We start from the raw sequence: 13,209 nt of genomic DNA on the forward strand, positions 1-13,209 counted from the left end.
TTAGTTACTCTATAAACTTTAATTGCTGGAATTTAGTATTTTTTTTAAATATATATATATATATATATATATATATATATATAAGAGCATCCCCATCCGGTTTCTCAAAGCACTAAAATCCCCCATAATTTGGGGTTTATTTTGGAGTTTTGATCAAAATACCCCCCACATCCGGATCCCTATTTTAGGGAAAAGGTTTAGGGAATAAACAGTAAGTCCCCATATTTGGGGACTCACTATTCAGTCCCTAAATCATTTTTATCAATATTTTATTCTAATATATAAAATAAATAATTTTTCAATCATCTACACTTTCTCTCATACTCATATTTATTATAGTTTTAAATAATAATTTTAAAAATAATTTAATTAATTAAGAAAATATAAAAAAATTAATTTTAAAAATATTATCATATTCACAAAAAAATAATTTAAATTTTTGTTTAAAATATTCACTAGAGTAATAGTTCAAAAAATAAGAAAAAATATTGAGTAGTTAAATTTGTAAATAGAAGTGGAAGAAAAAAATAATAAAAAAGAATAGAAAAATATTATTTAATAGAATAGAGATAGGGATGAGGAATGAGATGTAGGAGGTTTTTGAAAGATGAATAAAATTTAGGAAAAATTTTGAGGAAAGGTGATTTTGAGTTAAATTTTAGGGATGAGGATGAGGAATGGGATGAGGATGCTCTAATACCAACTTTGACCTACTCGGGAATTGCTCAGGAATGCCAAGCATACTAGCCCAAAAACACCAAGCATACCTGCTTGAAAATGCCGAGTAAACTCGCTTGAAAACGTCGAGCATACTTGCTCAGAAATGTTGAGCGTACTTGCTAAAATATGCAATTATTAGAGACACATATATTAATGCTACGTGTAGACGTGAATCAAGGGATCGAGCACGTGAAGAGAGAGAGAGTCTGGAGAGAGTAACAAAAGGAAAAAATATAGTTACAAATATAATTGTGCACTAATCTGTGTATCAATGTAATGTGATTGGTCAAAAATTAATAAATTTTATTAAAAACAGTGTTAATTTAAATTTTAAGTATGAATAAACTAATATTAATACACAGATTAATACGCGATTGTGCTTGTATATAGCAAAACTCAAACGAGATTGTTGCTAGCCTAAACCTAAGGTGTAAAGACTAGACACTAGAGTAAAATTGGACAAGCCTTGCTAACTGAATGTACATTTACTTCAACAATAAGACTCCTAGTGCTATAAATATGGGTGATAACTTAATTACATGATGTAAAAAGTGAAAAGTGAGAGAGAGTAAAAGGCAAAAATGGAAAGAAAAGAAAAGAAAACATCTACGTGGAGGCCGTAGGAGAGGACAAGAGAGAGAAGAAAGCAAAAAGGTGTTAAAATTTATTTATCAAAGTAGGAATTGTCCCAATCCTATGATGGTCTTGTAGGTTATTTATTTATTATTTTATATTATATTATGGATCTGACTAATCATTTACTTGTTGATTTTATTTTGAATTCATAATTAATTGTTAAAATAAGATTTGTTTATATGATGTTTAATTGCTTATTACTTTTCATTGCACCACTTGTCTACTAGTATTTTAAATAATTGAAAATGATCAAAACTAACAAGCTTGTGTCTTTTTTCCATCACTCATTAAGTTGCACATGCTAGTAGAAATGACATTGCTTTTATAAGCATGTCCTTACAACAAACTACTACTTGCACAAATGATATTGTTTTAAGTATGTTCCTATAACAAGCTGATGGAAATATGAAGACAATGTTGGTCAATTCTTATAATGAAAAGACTCAATTAGAGATGTTCTAGTCATGATATTAGTATTAGGTTTGATTATGGGACAGTTTAACACATTCAATGGTGGTGGATGTAGTCTGAGGAGGGAGGCATACCCCATGGTAGGAGACCACCAAGTCTAGTTAAAGGATAACCCAAGGTGATGAAGGAGAGTAAATGGTGCACATCTCACTTGGAGAAAAAATCATGCGTGCAGGTTACATGATACCATGAATAGTGAATACTAAGCAATGAAAAATTTGAAAATTTGAGATAAGGCAAAATAAAGATAAAGAAATGAGCATGTTGAAAAATAATGTGTTATTAATATTTCTTCATATGATCATGGCTCAATTATATTCAATTTCTAGTTAATAAATTGTAGCAATCAGTGGTATTATTTTACTTAGATCGAGACATTTCTATATATTAAATGTCTATATATTATTGTTGCACATCCATCATATCATTTAAATACTAATATATACTCAATGTAATTTACTTATTATGATCTACTCATTTGTTCACACTATCAGTGGTCCAATACTAACTTCCACATACTGAGTTGTTGAACTCATATTTTCCTGTTTATATTTTTTTAGATGACATTGTACAATAGGACTAGAATTAAAAACTTTACAAGTGCAACAATTGTGATCATTAGAGATAACCAAATCCCAATGCTTGATGGAGGTATGCAAGTCTTCTTTTTGGATAGACACCGATTTGAGGATAATGAATGATCAATGATAGGATGTATGGGAAAACACTTGGTTTTCCTCTAATCTCTTAATAGTGGAGATATACTAGCTCCCAATAGCTCCCGCCATAGTGATTCCCGTCCCTCCACCAAGAAACAAGTATTCAGACTCTCCTATGAAGGACTTGTCCCACGAGGAGGGGGATTTAAGTGGAATTTTTCCATAGGAAGGACAAAATTAGTGCCATGACGGTCCAAAAGAGGAAATTTTGTTATCTAACCCTTTATGGTCAAGAATGTTTTGCAGCTTTTTGTAGTCATTTTATTGTGTAAAGAACAACCCACTTTTGTTGTTTTATACGTCTTTTTGATTTGTTACGATTTTCTTGAAATATTTGCTTCCATTAGCCACTCGTGCAAAGTGCTCACCACCAAGCAAGCATTACAAAATCTAATTGCTTGCCACTTGGCAACCAACTTAGAAAGGGATAGTTCTTGCTAACTCGATGAGGAACATAACAAATGATAAAACTCATGCGATAGGTGAGTAGTACTGCAGTAAAGATCTAGCCACCAAGTGAGCATTCTGGGGGGGTTACTCACCACTCGACAAGCAATATAGGGAGTAATAGTTCTCTCCATCTTGGCGAGGAACATACAGAGCTTGTGCAGTAGGCAAGCAATAACGTAGGTAAAGTGGCTACCACTAGGCAACCATTAAGGGGCATAATTGCTTGCTACTTGATAAGCAATGTAGGTAGTACTAGTGTTTACAATATTGACAAGGAACATACGAGGATAAAGCTCATGTAGTAGGCGAGCAATGCTGAAAGCAAAGTGCTTGCCATTAGGAAAGCATCATGGATACAATTGGAGCAAAGTGCTTGTAGCCTAGGTGAGCACCTTGGGGACAAAATGAGAAATAGTTCAAATAAGAAAGAAAATGAAAGAAAAAGGATAAGTGATGTTATAAAATATCTTAACACTATATTATCAATATGAAATATTAATTAATTAATTAATTTCCCATAATTATTAAAAAAATGAATATCTGGGTCGTGGCAGAACTCTAGGGTTACCCCGCTTGCTCCTTTTCTATACAGGGGACTAGTATCCACGAAAAAACCACAAAAAACCAAAGCTGTTAGTGTAAATAACCCAAACCATGAGTAGGTAGGATGTGCAAAACCTGAACCAAGTGGCCTAATCTTCCAGGTTGTGTTTTCTGAAACTTCAATTTTATTGGTGGAGATCAGTGGACAAAATGAGTTGTTCATTCATCATGTGTTCTAGCTCATTTGCCTGGATAGTTTTGAGGAAATCCTTTAGTGCTCGAGTGGGGCTCGAGGGCAACCTTGCTGCTGGTGGTGATTTACTAGAGTGTGGTGAAACCCCACAGTGCCCGAGCAAAGCACAAAGGAAATGTTGTTGTGATAAAAGAGAAGGTTTAGGGTACCCAAGCGATTCTCAGAGGCTACCCTGCCTTGGTGATAGTGAAAGTTTGGTGCACTTAAGCAATTTTGACCAAGATCAGTGTGCAGAGTGCATTGGTTATCTACTTACCCATCACTGTGTTCCCACTTGTTCGTCCTTTTGGAACCTGGTAGGGATCCGAAGGGCTTTATGCGGAACACATCCAAAACCCAAACTTGTTAGCACAAATAGAATTTAAATAGCTAGTGTGGGAAAAGCAAATCAAGTCAAGTGGCTTGTAACGACCCGAAATAAATCCAATAGTTGAATTCTTTTAGACCTTAGAAACATCATGAAAGATTTCACGAATCGAGCGACCAATTAGGATTTAGTCCATCGGTGTATTTAGATCCTGATCCACTATGATGACGTAATTGCATTTTTATTCAAGTGAGGCACTTAGGAGTATAAGTTTATAAAAAAAAAATTGTATCATTAGACGAATAAATATTTAAGATTTTATGGTGCAATAAAAAGTTTTAAATTTTTTGGGTGAATAGTGTTAAGTCCTTGTGGTCAAGGACGTTTTTAAGGGGAAGGGAAATAAGAGGCTGAAAATTTAGATATTAACATAAAGGAATATGTTGTGAAGACAAGGGATCAAACGGTGTGTTTGATGAATAAGTAAAACTGTGTGTTTCGATTAATGAAATGAATCTGTCGTGAAGGAATTAAACTTTGTGTGCTGAGTAAGTGATGCAGTGCATTTCGATTAATGAAGGGAATCAAAGGTATTAACTATAGGGAAGTTGATATGGGGAGGTTTTTGTAATGTTGTAAAACAGTGACGTTTCATTTCAGCACTAGTATAAAAGACTGAAGTCATTGTAATTGTAGTTTTGTTCAGAAAGATTAATAGAAATCGTCTTGCAGGTTGGAGGTTCCTCAAAAGTCTCTTCCAAGAATCAAGAAAGTGATTCTTGGGTTTTATTCATTCTGTGTTCATTGATCTGTTTATGCTTGTTTATTGTTCTTCATTTTCTAGGTAAACGGTAGTATACCCATTACAATTGGTATTAATAGTAGTCAATCCTGTGATGGCAAAAGATACTCAAGGAGCTCTGAAAGGTCAACAAGATAGGTCATAAAAACAGCAATAGATGGTTCAAAGACAACTGGAGAGTCACCAACAGGCCATTACTGGTATGTCAGAAAGGTTAGAGCAAGTTTTTGATATGCTACATTCATTGGTTGAGTCTTTACATGTTAATTCTCATATAGAGTTGTCTAATAAGCCTAGAGGCCATGAGGATAAGGTTGTTAAGAGGCGTTTTCATTTGAGTTTCCCACGTTTTAATGGTAGTGGTCTTGCTGGTTGGATCTTTAAAGCCAATCCATACTTTGATTTTTATCAAACCCCATTTCATCAAAAATTGATGGTAGCATCTTACCATATAGAGGGTGAGGCATTGGTTTGGTACCAGACTGCCTTAGACTCAGGACAGTTAAATTCTTGGGAGTCTTTGGTTATGGCAATGCTAGTTAGATTTGGGCCATCAACATGCGATGACCCAATAGAGGCATTAATCAAGTTGAGGCAGACCACTTCTGTCACTATGTATAAATCACAGTTTGAAGCCTAGTTGAATAGGATAAAATACTTGTCTAAGAGGCATCTGCGTAGTTATTTTGTTAGTGGTTTGAAAGATAAAATCAAGTTTTTTGTGAAGATGTTTAATCCAGTGAATCTTGGGGCTACTTTTAGATTAACAAAAATCCAATAAAAGTACCTATTAGCTATTAAGAAACCATGGAGAGGTGTTTCAGTACCAAGTGAATCTATGTTGGAGGGTAATAGAGTGAAGAAACCTCCTATTGCAGTCAAGAAATTTTTTTCTTCACAAATGGATGAAAACAGAAAGAATGGCCTATGCCATTGCGATGAAAAATGGAATCCTGCACACGTATGTAAATCCCCTAAAGTATATCTGTTGCAAGTTGAGAACATGGTGGATAAGGCCTTAGAAGTTGAGGAGGTCGTGGATGAGCCTCTAGTGACTAGAGAACAATGGGTGACAAAAGATGGAGATGGGGTGGAAGTATCCATTCATGCAATTTTTGGTTGTTCTAATAATAATGCCACGAAGTTGTTGGGAAGGGTAGGAAGTTGTGTTGTGGAGATCTTGGTGAATTCAAGAAGTACACATAATTTTTTAGATCCACTAGTGGTGTAGGCAGAAAGATTAAAGATATGTTATGATTCAAAGCTACATGTGCGAGTAGCTAATGGTGACAGGCTGGTGATGACTTGCATAATTTAGTATATTTTTTCACTCTTAGGCTTTATTGTTGTTATTTAAATTTTATTTCAGATTTGAAGAACATGAAAGTCTAAATTTCAACTATGTTATTTAAGAGATAAAGATCAAGTCAAATTCTTTGAATAGCAAAATTTGACATTTTGAAATATAAAAACTAAAGAGAGAGTTCACGCATGGATCATTTCCTTACCTTTTCTGGAGCAGGACCCATCATCATTTCCTTATCCTTTATGCAAATAATAGATAATTAGATTGACACAAGACATGCATGAAGTCTGAGTTGGTAAAAGGAAATAAACACGGCCATTTTTATTTATGGAAGTTTGACTTGGTAAAAAGCTTGGAAGCTGATCGTAATATGCAAGACATACGCTGGGCTCTTGGTTTGCACGAAACAGATGCAAAATAGCTTTGATCTGCTCTTTGGACATGGAAAGGCAATAGGCGGGTTTGACTTGGTCTTCACGGAAGGAATGAAGCAGCTTTAGCCTTTCATTTTTGATTTTATAGAAGACGTAGTAGATTTCAAGCCATCCATTTGAGCGAGTTCCATGCATTGCACGCACGAACAGACATTGAGGTAGCCAACAGAAAGGGACTTCAAGAAACATTGAAGAACGATGCTATGCGACTACGAGGAGCATTTTTCAGTGTTCATTTTCCTTCCATTATTCTCAAAAAAATTATAGTGAATTCGTTTATGTTGAATTTAATTTTTAGCATGAACTAAATTTTCTTTATTCTAGGAAAACGATGCAATTTAGTTTCGAACTATACTTGATTTTTTTTGTTAGTTTGAAGTAATTATCTTTCATATTTGTCTCATTTATTCTGAACTTATTGCTTCTAATTAACTGGTCATTAAATAGATGATTTTGATCTTGTGATTTTCTATCAAAAGAGGGAATTATAGGATAGATTTTGGATATTTCAGCAAAGGTAAATATAAAGATCGAAAGACTTGTATAAATATATGTAGTATTAAAATCATTGGTCTTAATGCTTTCTTATTTTATTAATTTGCATACTCTTGTGTAAAATGATGAACAAGAATATTTTTAATTGATTGTCGAAAGAGGTTTTTGGATGAATTTGGAGATTTTCTAACAAACAGAGAGAATTAAATTCAATTAGTTAGATAAGTAAAATACATTGAGGGATTAGGTGAAATCGATTTTCTAGAAGTTTTCTTCTCATTAATTTGATCTTCAACAACAGGTTTCTTTTCCTTTAAATTCAACAACAAAGAAAATATTTAAAGGAAAAGTAAGCTGTTGTTGATGATCAAATTAATGAGAAAGAAACTTCTAGGAAATCAATTTCACGTAATCTCTCATTGTGCTGTACTCATCTAATTAATTGAATTTAATTCTCTCTGTTTGTTAGCAAATCTTCAAATTCATCCAAAAACTTCTTTCGAGAGTCAATTAAAAATATTTTTGTTCATCATTTTACACAAGAGTATGCAAATTAATAAAGTAAAAAAGCATTAAGACTAACAATTTTAATACTACATAGGTTCATACAAATCTTTCAATCTCTATATTTACCTATGCCGAAACATCTAAGATCTATCATATAATTCCATCTTTCGATAGCAAATTACAAGATTAAAATCATTTAATTAATGACCAGTTAATTAGAAACAATAAACTCAGAATAAATTAGACAAATATGAAAGAGAATTACTTCAAATTAGCATAGAAAATTAAGCATAGTTTGGAACAAGATTACATCGTTTTCCTATAATAAAGAAAATTTAGTTTATGCTAAAAATTAAATTCAACATAAACAAATTCACCATAATTTTTCTGAGACAAATGGAAGGAAAATGAACATTAAAAATACTCCTCATAGTCGCTCATCGTCGTTCTTCAATATTTCTTGAAGTCCCTTTCCGTTGACTGCCACAATGTTTTTTTTTTTCATGCATCTATGATCCTAGCAAAATCAAATAATTTCTCTACGTGTCTGTTCGTGCATGCAATGCGTAGAACTTGCTCAAATGGATGGCTTGAAATCTGCTAGGTCTTCCGTAAAATAAAAAATGAAAGCCTAAAGCTTCTCCGTTGCTTTCATGAAGACCACGCCTGCTGCCTTATCATGTCCAAGAGCAGATCAAAGCTGTTTTGCATCTGCCTTATCACGCCCAAGAGCAAATCAAAGCTGTTTTGCATCTGTTTCGTGCAAACCAAGAGCCCAGCATACTTCACGCATATTACCATCAGCTTCCAAGCTTTTTACTAAGTCAAACTTCCATAAATAAAAAGGGCCCGTGTTTTTTTCCTTTTACCAAGTCAAACTTCATGCATGTCTTGTGTCAATACAATTACCTATTATTTGCATAAAGGATAAGGGGTCTTGCTCCAAAAAGGCAAGGAAATGATCCATACGTGAACTCTCTCTTCAGTTTTTATATTTCAAAATCCTAAATTTTGCTATTCAAAGAATTCAACTTGATCTTTATCTCTTAAATAGCACAAGTGAAATTTAGATCTTCATGTTCTTCAAATATGAAATAAAATTTAAATAATAACAATGAAGCCTAAAATTAACAAAAATAAATAAAATTATACTAAAATTTAAAGTTAAGAGTGATAAAATATACAAAATTATACAAGTCATCAGCTGGGTAGTAGTGGTAAATGTGAAGAAATCATAAAAATTAAAGACAGTTTCGAATTCCCTTTCATGTTTTGACTTTGGGTGGATGTGATATTGTATTGGGAGTTCAATGGCTGAAGACATTGGGGCCAAACAATTGGGATTTTAATTCCATGTCTATGAGTTTTACAGTGGGAAAGTTCATGGTCAATTTACATGGGCTAAGTTTGATGGCATAAGGGTGCAGAATGGGGAAGGCAGCCTAAAGTCTTCTTTGGTGAGACATCAAGGTTGGTTTTTACAGTAAAGGGCTAAGGATCAGACAAAAAAACTTGGAAGTTAGTGAAAGAGGTGGATGAACTATTGCAGGAATTTAAGGAGTAACAACATTTATCAAGCTTGATTTGAGGTTTGGGTATCACTAGATTCGAGTAAAAGATGAAAACATTGAGAAAATAGCCTTTAGAATGCATGAGGGCCACCATGAGTTCTTAGTATTGCCTTTTGGGCTTACTAATGCCCTTGCTACATTTTGGGGTTGAATAAATTATGTGTTTAAACCTTTTTCAAGAAGGGTTGTCTTGGTTTTTCTTTATGACATTCTGGTTTATACCAGAACCTTGGTAGATCATGTTTCACATTTGAGATCAGTTCTAGAAGTATTGAGGCAGCATAGTCTATATGCAAAGATGTCTAAGTACGAGTTTGTAATGCATGGAGTCGATTACTGGGGCATATAATTTCTAGTTGTGGTGTCAAAACTGATCCTTCTAAGATTGAGTCCATGGTTGAATGGCCCATTCCAAAATCCTTGAAAGCCTTGAGAGGGTTCCTAGGCCTAACTAGTTATTAAAAAAAAATTCATCAAGGATTATGGATCCATTGTTGCCCCATTAACAGTTTTGTTGAAGAAAAATTATTTCCAATAGACCGAGGAGGCATTTTAGGCTTCCCAACAATTGAATAAGGTTGTTACTAATTCACTAGTACATTGATTGCTTGATTACTCTAAAAGTTTCACCATCAAGTGTGATGTTTCTGGTATTGGATTGGGGGCTGTCCTTATGCAGGAGGGTTAGCCTATTGCTTTTTATAGCAAGGCATTAAAAGGTAAGGCACTGCTCTTATTTACTTATGAAAAGGAGTTATTAGCTCTTGTTTTTGCTGTAGCTAAATGGAGACCTTAACTTTTGGGGGGTGTTTTTAAATTGAAGACTAATTAGCAAGTTCTTAAGTACTTATTAGAGCAAAGGGTTGGCATTGAAACTCAACAGAAATGGCTATCCAAGTTTATAGGCTACGATTTTACTATTGATTACAAAAGAAGGAAGGAAAACAAAGTAGCACATATTGCACTAAATTATTTTCCCTACCTCTCTTTAGGTGGAATAATTGAAACAAAGCTATCAGCTTTGCCCCATCATTCAGGACATCTATGAGAAAATGTAGCAAGGACTAGAGGGTCCCAAGCATTTTACTTTACAACAAGGCTTATAATTAAGGAAGTGAAAGATTGTGGTGGTCTCAAACTCACCATTCAAGACTAAGGTCTTTCATCACATTCACCATAGTCCACAAGCTGGTCATGTCAGCTATCACAAGAGATTGCATAGGGTCAAATTGGATTGCCACTGGAAAGGGATGCACAGAGATATAAAGGCATTAGTCAAGGAATGTGAAATATGTCAGACATGCAAACATGACCAGCTTACTATTTTGGTGAAAAGCCCTAGAAGTGAAATTTGTGAATTCCTTTGGCTGAATGGTGTTATAACACCATTTGTCATTCTTCAATTAGAATTTGTCCCTTTGAAGCACTTTATGGTTGCTTACCTCCCAAATTAGCTTCTTCTGTAGCAGGTACTTTTGTCAATCCTGCAGTAGACCAACAACTCAAATCTAGAGAATAGTTTTGGTTGATATTGAGGGAGAATTTGTTGAAGTCTCATAATAGAATGAAAGAGTTCACAGATAGAAGAAGGAATGAGAGAGAATTTCAAGTGAGAGATTGGATGTTTCTCATACTGCAGTCATATAGACCGAAAATTGTCTATTTATGACACAATCTGAAATAGGCTCCAAGGTTCTTTGGACCATTTTAGATTTCGGAAAGGATTGGGACAGTTGCCTATAAACTCAATTTGACTCCTACAAAAATACATCTTGTGATCCATATGTTATGCTTAAAGAAGAAGCTGGGTTAGAATGTCATACCACTTCCTACACTATTCCCTTTAGACTCTTAGGGAAAATTTAGCCTAAACCTGAGTTGATTTTGCAAAGAAGAATGATGAAGATTAGAAACCATGTTGTTATTGAAGTTTTGGTTATATGGTTAGGGGTTTCTATTGAGGATAGTACTCGGGAGCTTCTCTGAACATTATGTGACCAATACCCACACCTTGTGGGCAAGGTCCCTTAAAGGAGAGAGGTGTTAAGTCCCTGTGGTCAAGGACCTTTTTAAGGGGAAGGGAATGTAAGGGGCTGAAAAGTTAGGTATTAATGGAAAGGAATCTATTGTAAAGACAAGAGATCAAATGTTGCGTTTGATGAATAAATAAAACTGTGCATTTTGATTAATGAAGGGAATCTGTCGTGAAGGGATTAAATGGTGCGTGCTGAGTAAGTGATGTGTTGTGTTTCATTCAATGAAGGGAACCAACAGTATAAGGAAGTTGAGTTTTGTGTAATGTTGTAAAATGTTGATGTTTCATTTTAAAATTAGTATAAAAGACTGAAGTAATTGTAATTGCAGTTTGTTCAGAAAGATTAATAGAAATTGTCTTGGAGGTTGGAGGTTCCTCGAAAGCCTCTTCCAAGAATCAAGTAAGTGATTCTTGGGTTTTGTTCATTCTGTGTTCATTGGTATGTGATTGTTCTTCATTTTCTGGGTAAACTATAGTATACTCATTACAAATAGTCGATGGGAGTGTCTTTCTATTTAATTAAAACACTAAGGAGTATAATTTCGTATAATGACCCGACCCAATAATTCTAAGGTAGAGATATTAATAATTGTTATTGGGTCTAAATTATATTTAATAGGCCATATTGGATAAGTCCAAGAGTAATAAATTATTGATGTTGATTAGGAGTTTGAATTATGCTCAATAATTAGGTTAAATCTCATTTATTATTTATTAAACAAGTTAGACTCCTTTTAAAAATTTAAAGATCAGCCATTAGAAATTTAAAATCAATTGCCAATCAATTTAAAATCATCATTGATTGAAGTTTCCTATGCAGTCTTAGTCATTGCCAATCCTACGTTGAATGAACTATTAGATCATATTTTTAAATCTAAACTCTCTTCTTAAATGATTGTGATTGAGTCCAACTTGAATTCGTTGGCATCCTATTTTAAGAGGGATACAACTCTACAAGTCATCGTCACATTAAAACTTTTTAACCGAGTCCAACTCAAACTGGTTGTCACTCTCTTCTAAATCTCTCTATAAATATCTCTTTACCCCATATTATTTGAGAGAAAAAACCATAAACCTCCCAGTCTAGCACTATGATCAATTTTGTGTCGAAAAGTTTAAGAAGTAACACAAGGTAAGTAGTTGATTATAAATTAGGATTAACATAAATTAGTTAATTATATTTATTATTATTAAAGCCAATATTTTGAAGCCGATGTTTATGTACTATGCATCTCATAATATTTTCAACCATGTCATTCATCATGTTTCATTTTGCATATTATAATTATGTATATATATTATGCATCTCACATTGTATAAGACATGTAAGCTTTCATTAGATCAAATATAAGATAAGCTCATAATAGTTAATTAGATGGCCATTCAGATTTATGGTATCAATGCAGTTTCAAGGTGAGCATGCAAGCTGTGGACTCAAGCATGGTCCACCATAGTACAATAAAGTACTACACAGTTGGCTTTATTTGCTGTAACATGGGAAATTAGTGTACAACCTTATACACATGATCAAGTATGTTGGCTAGCTAGATAAGTTAGGTCAATCAGACCAGTATTTGTTGTAACATGGGAAATTAGTGTACAACCTTATACACATGATCAAGTATGTTGGCTAGCTAGATAAGTTAGGTCAATTAGACCAGTTAAACCTTATGCACATGATCAAGTATGTTGGCTAGCTAGATAAGTTAGGTCAATCAGACCAGTTAGTTATTTAAGATAAATTAGTCATATGCACAACATATGCATAACATGATCAAACATGATTTTAGGTTCTCAATATTAAATGGTTTTTGAAAGACCTTATGTTAAATATGTTTACATTATGATGAGTTTCTTACTGAGTCATCGACTCATTTTAGTATTTAAATATTTTTAAACCACCCTAAACAAAATATTTATGAAGGTAGAGCTGTAGGTTGGGGCTTAGTCCAAGAAGGCG

The sequence above is a fragment of the Carya illinoinensis genome, chromosome 15 (assembly GCF_018687715.1).
Source record: "Carya illinoinensis cultivar Pawnee chromosome 15, C.illinoinensisPawnee_v1, whole genome shotgun sequence".
Taxonomy (NCBI): domain Eukaryota; kingdom Viridiplantae; phylum Streptophyta; class Magnoliopsida; order Fagales; family Juglandaceae; genus Carya; species Carya illinoinensis.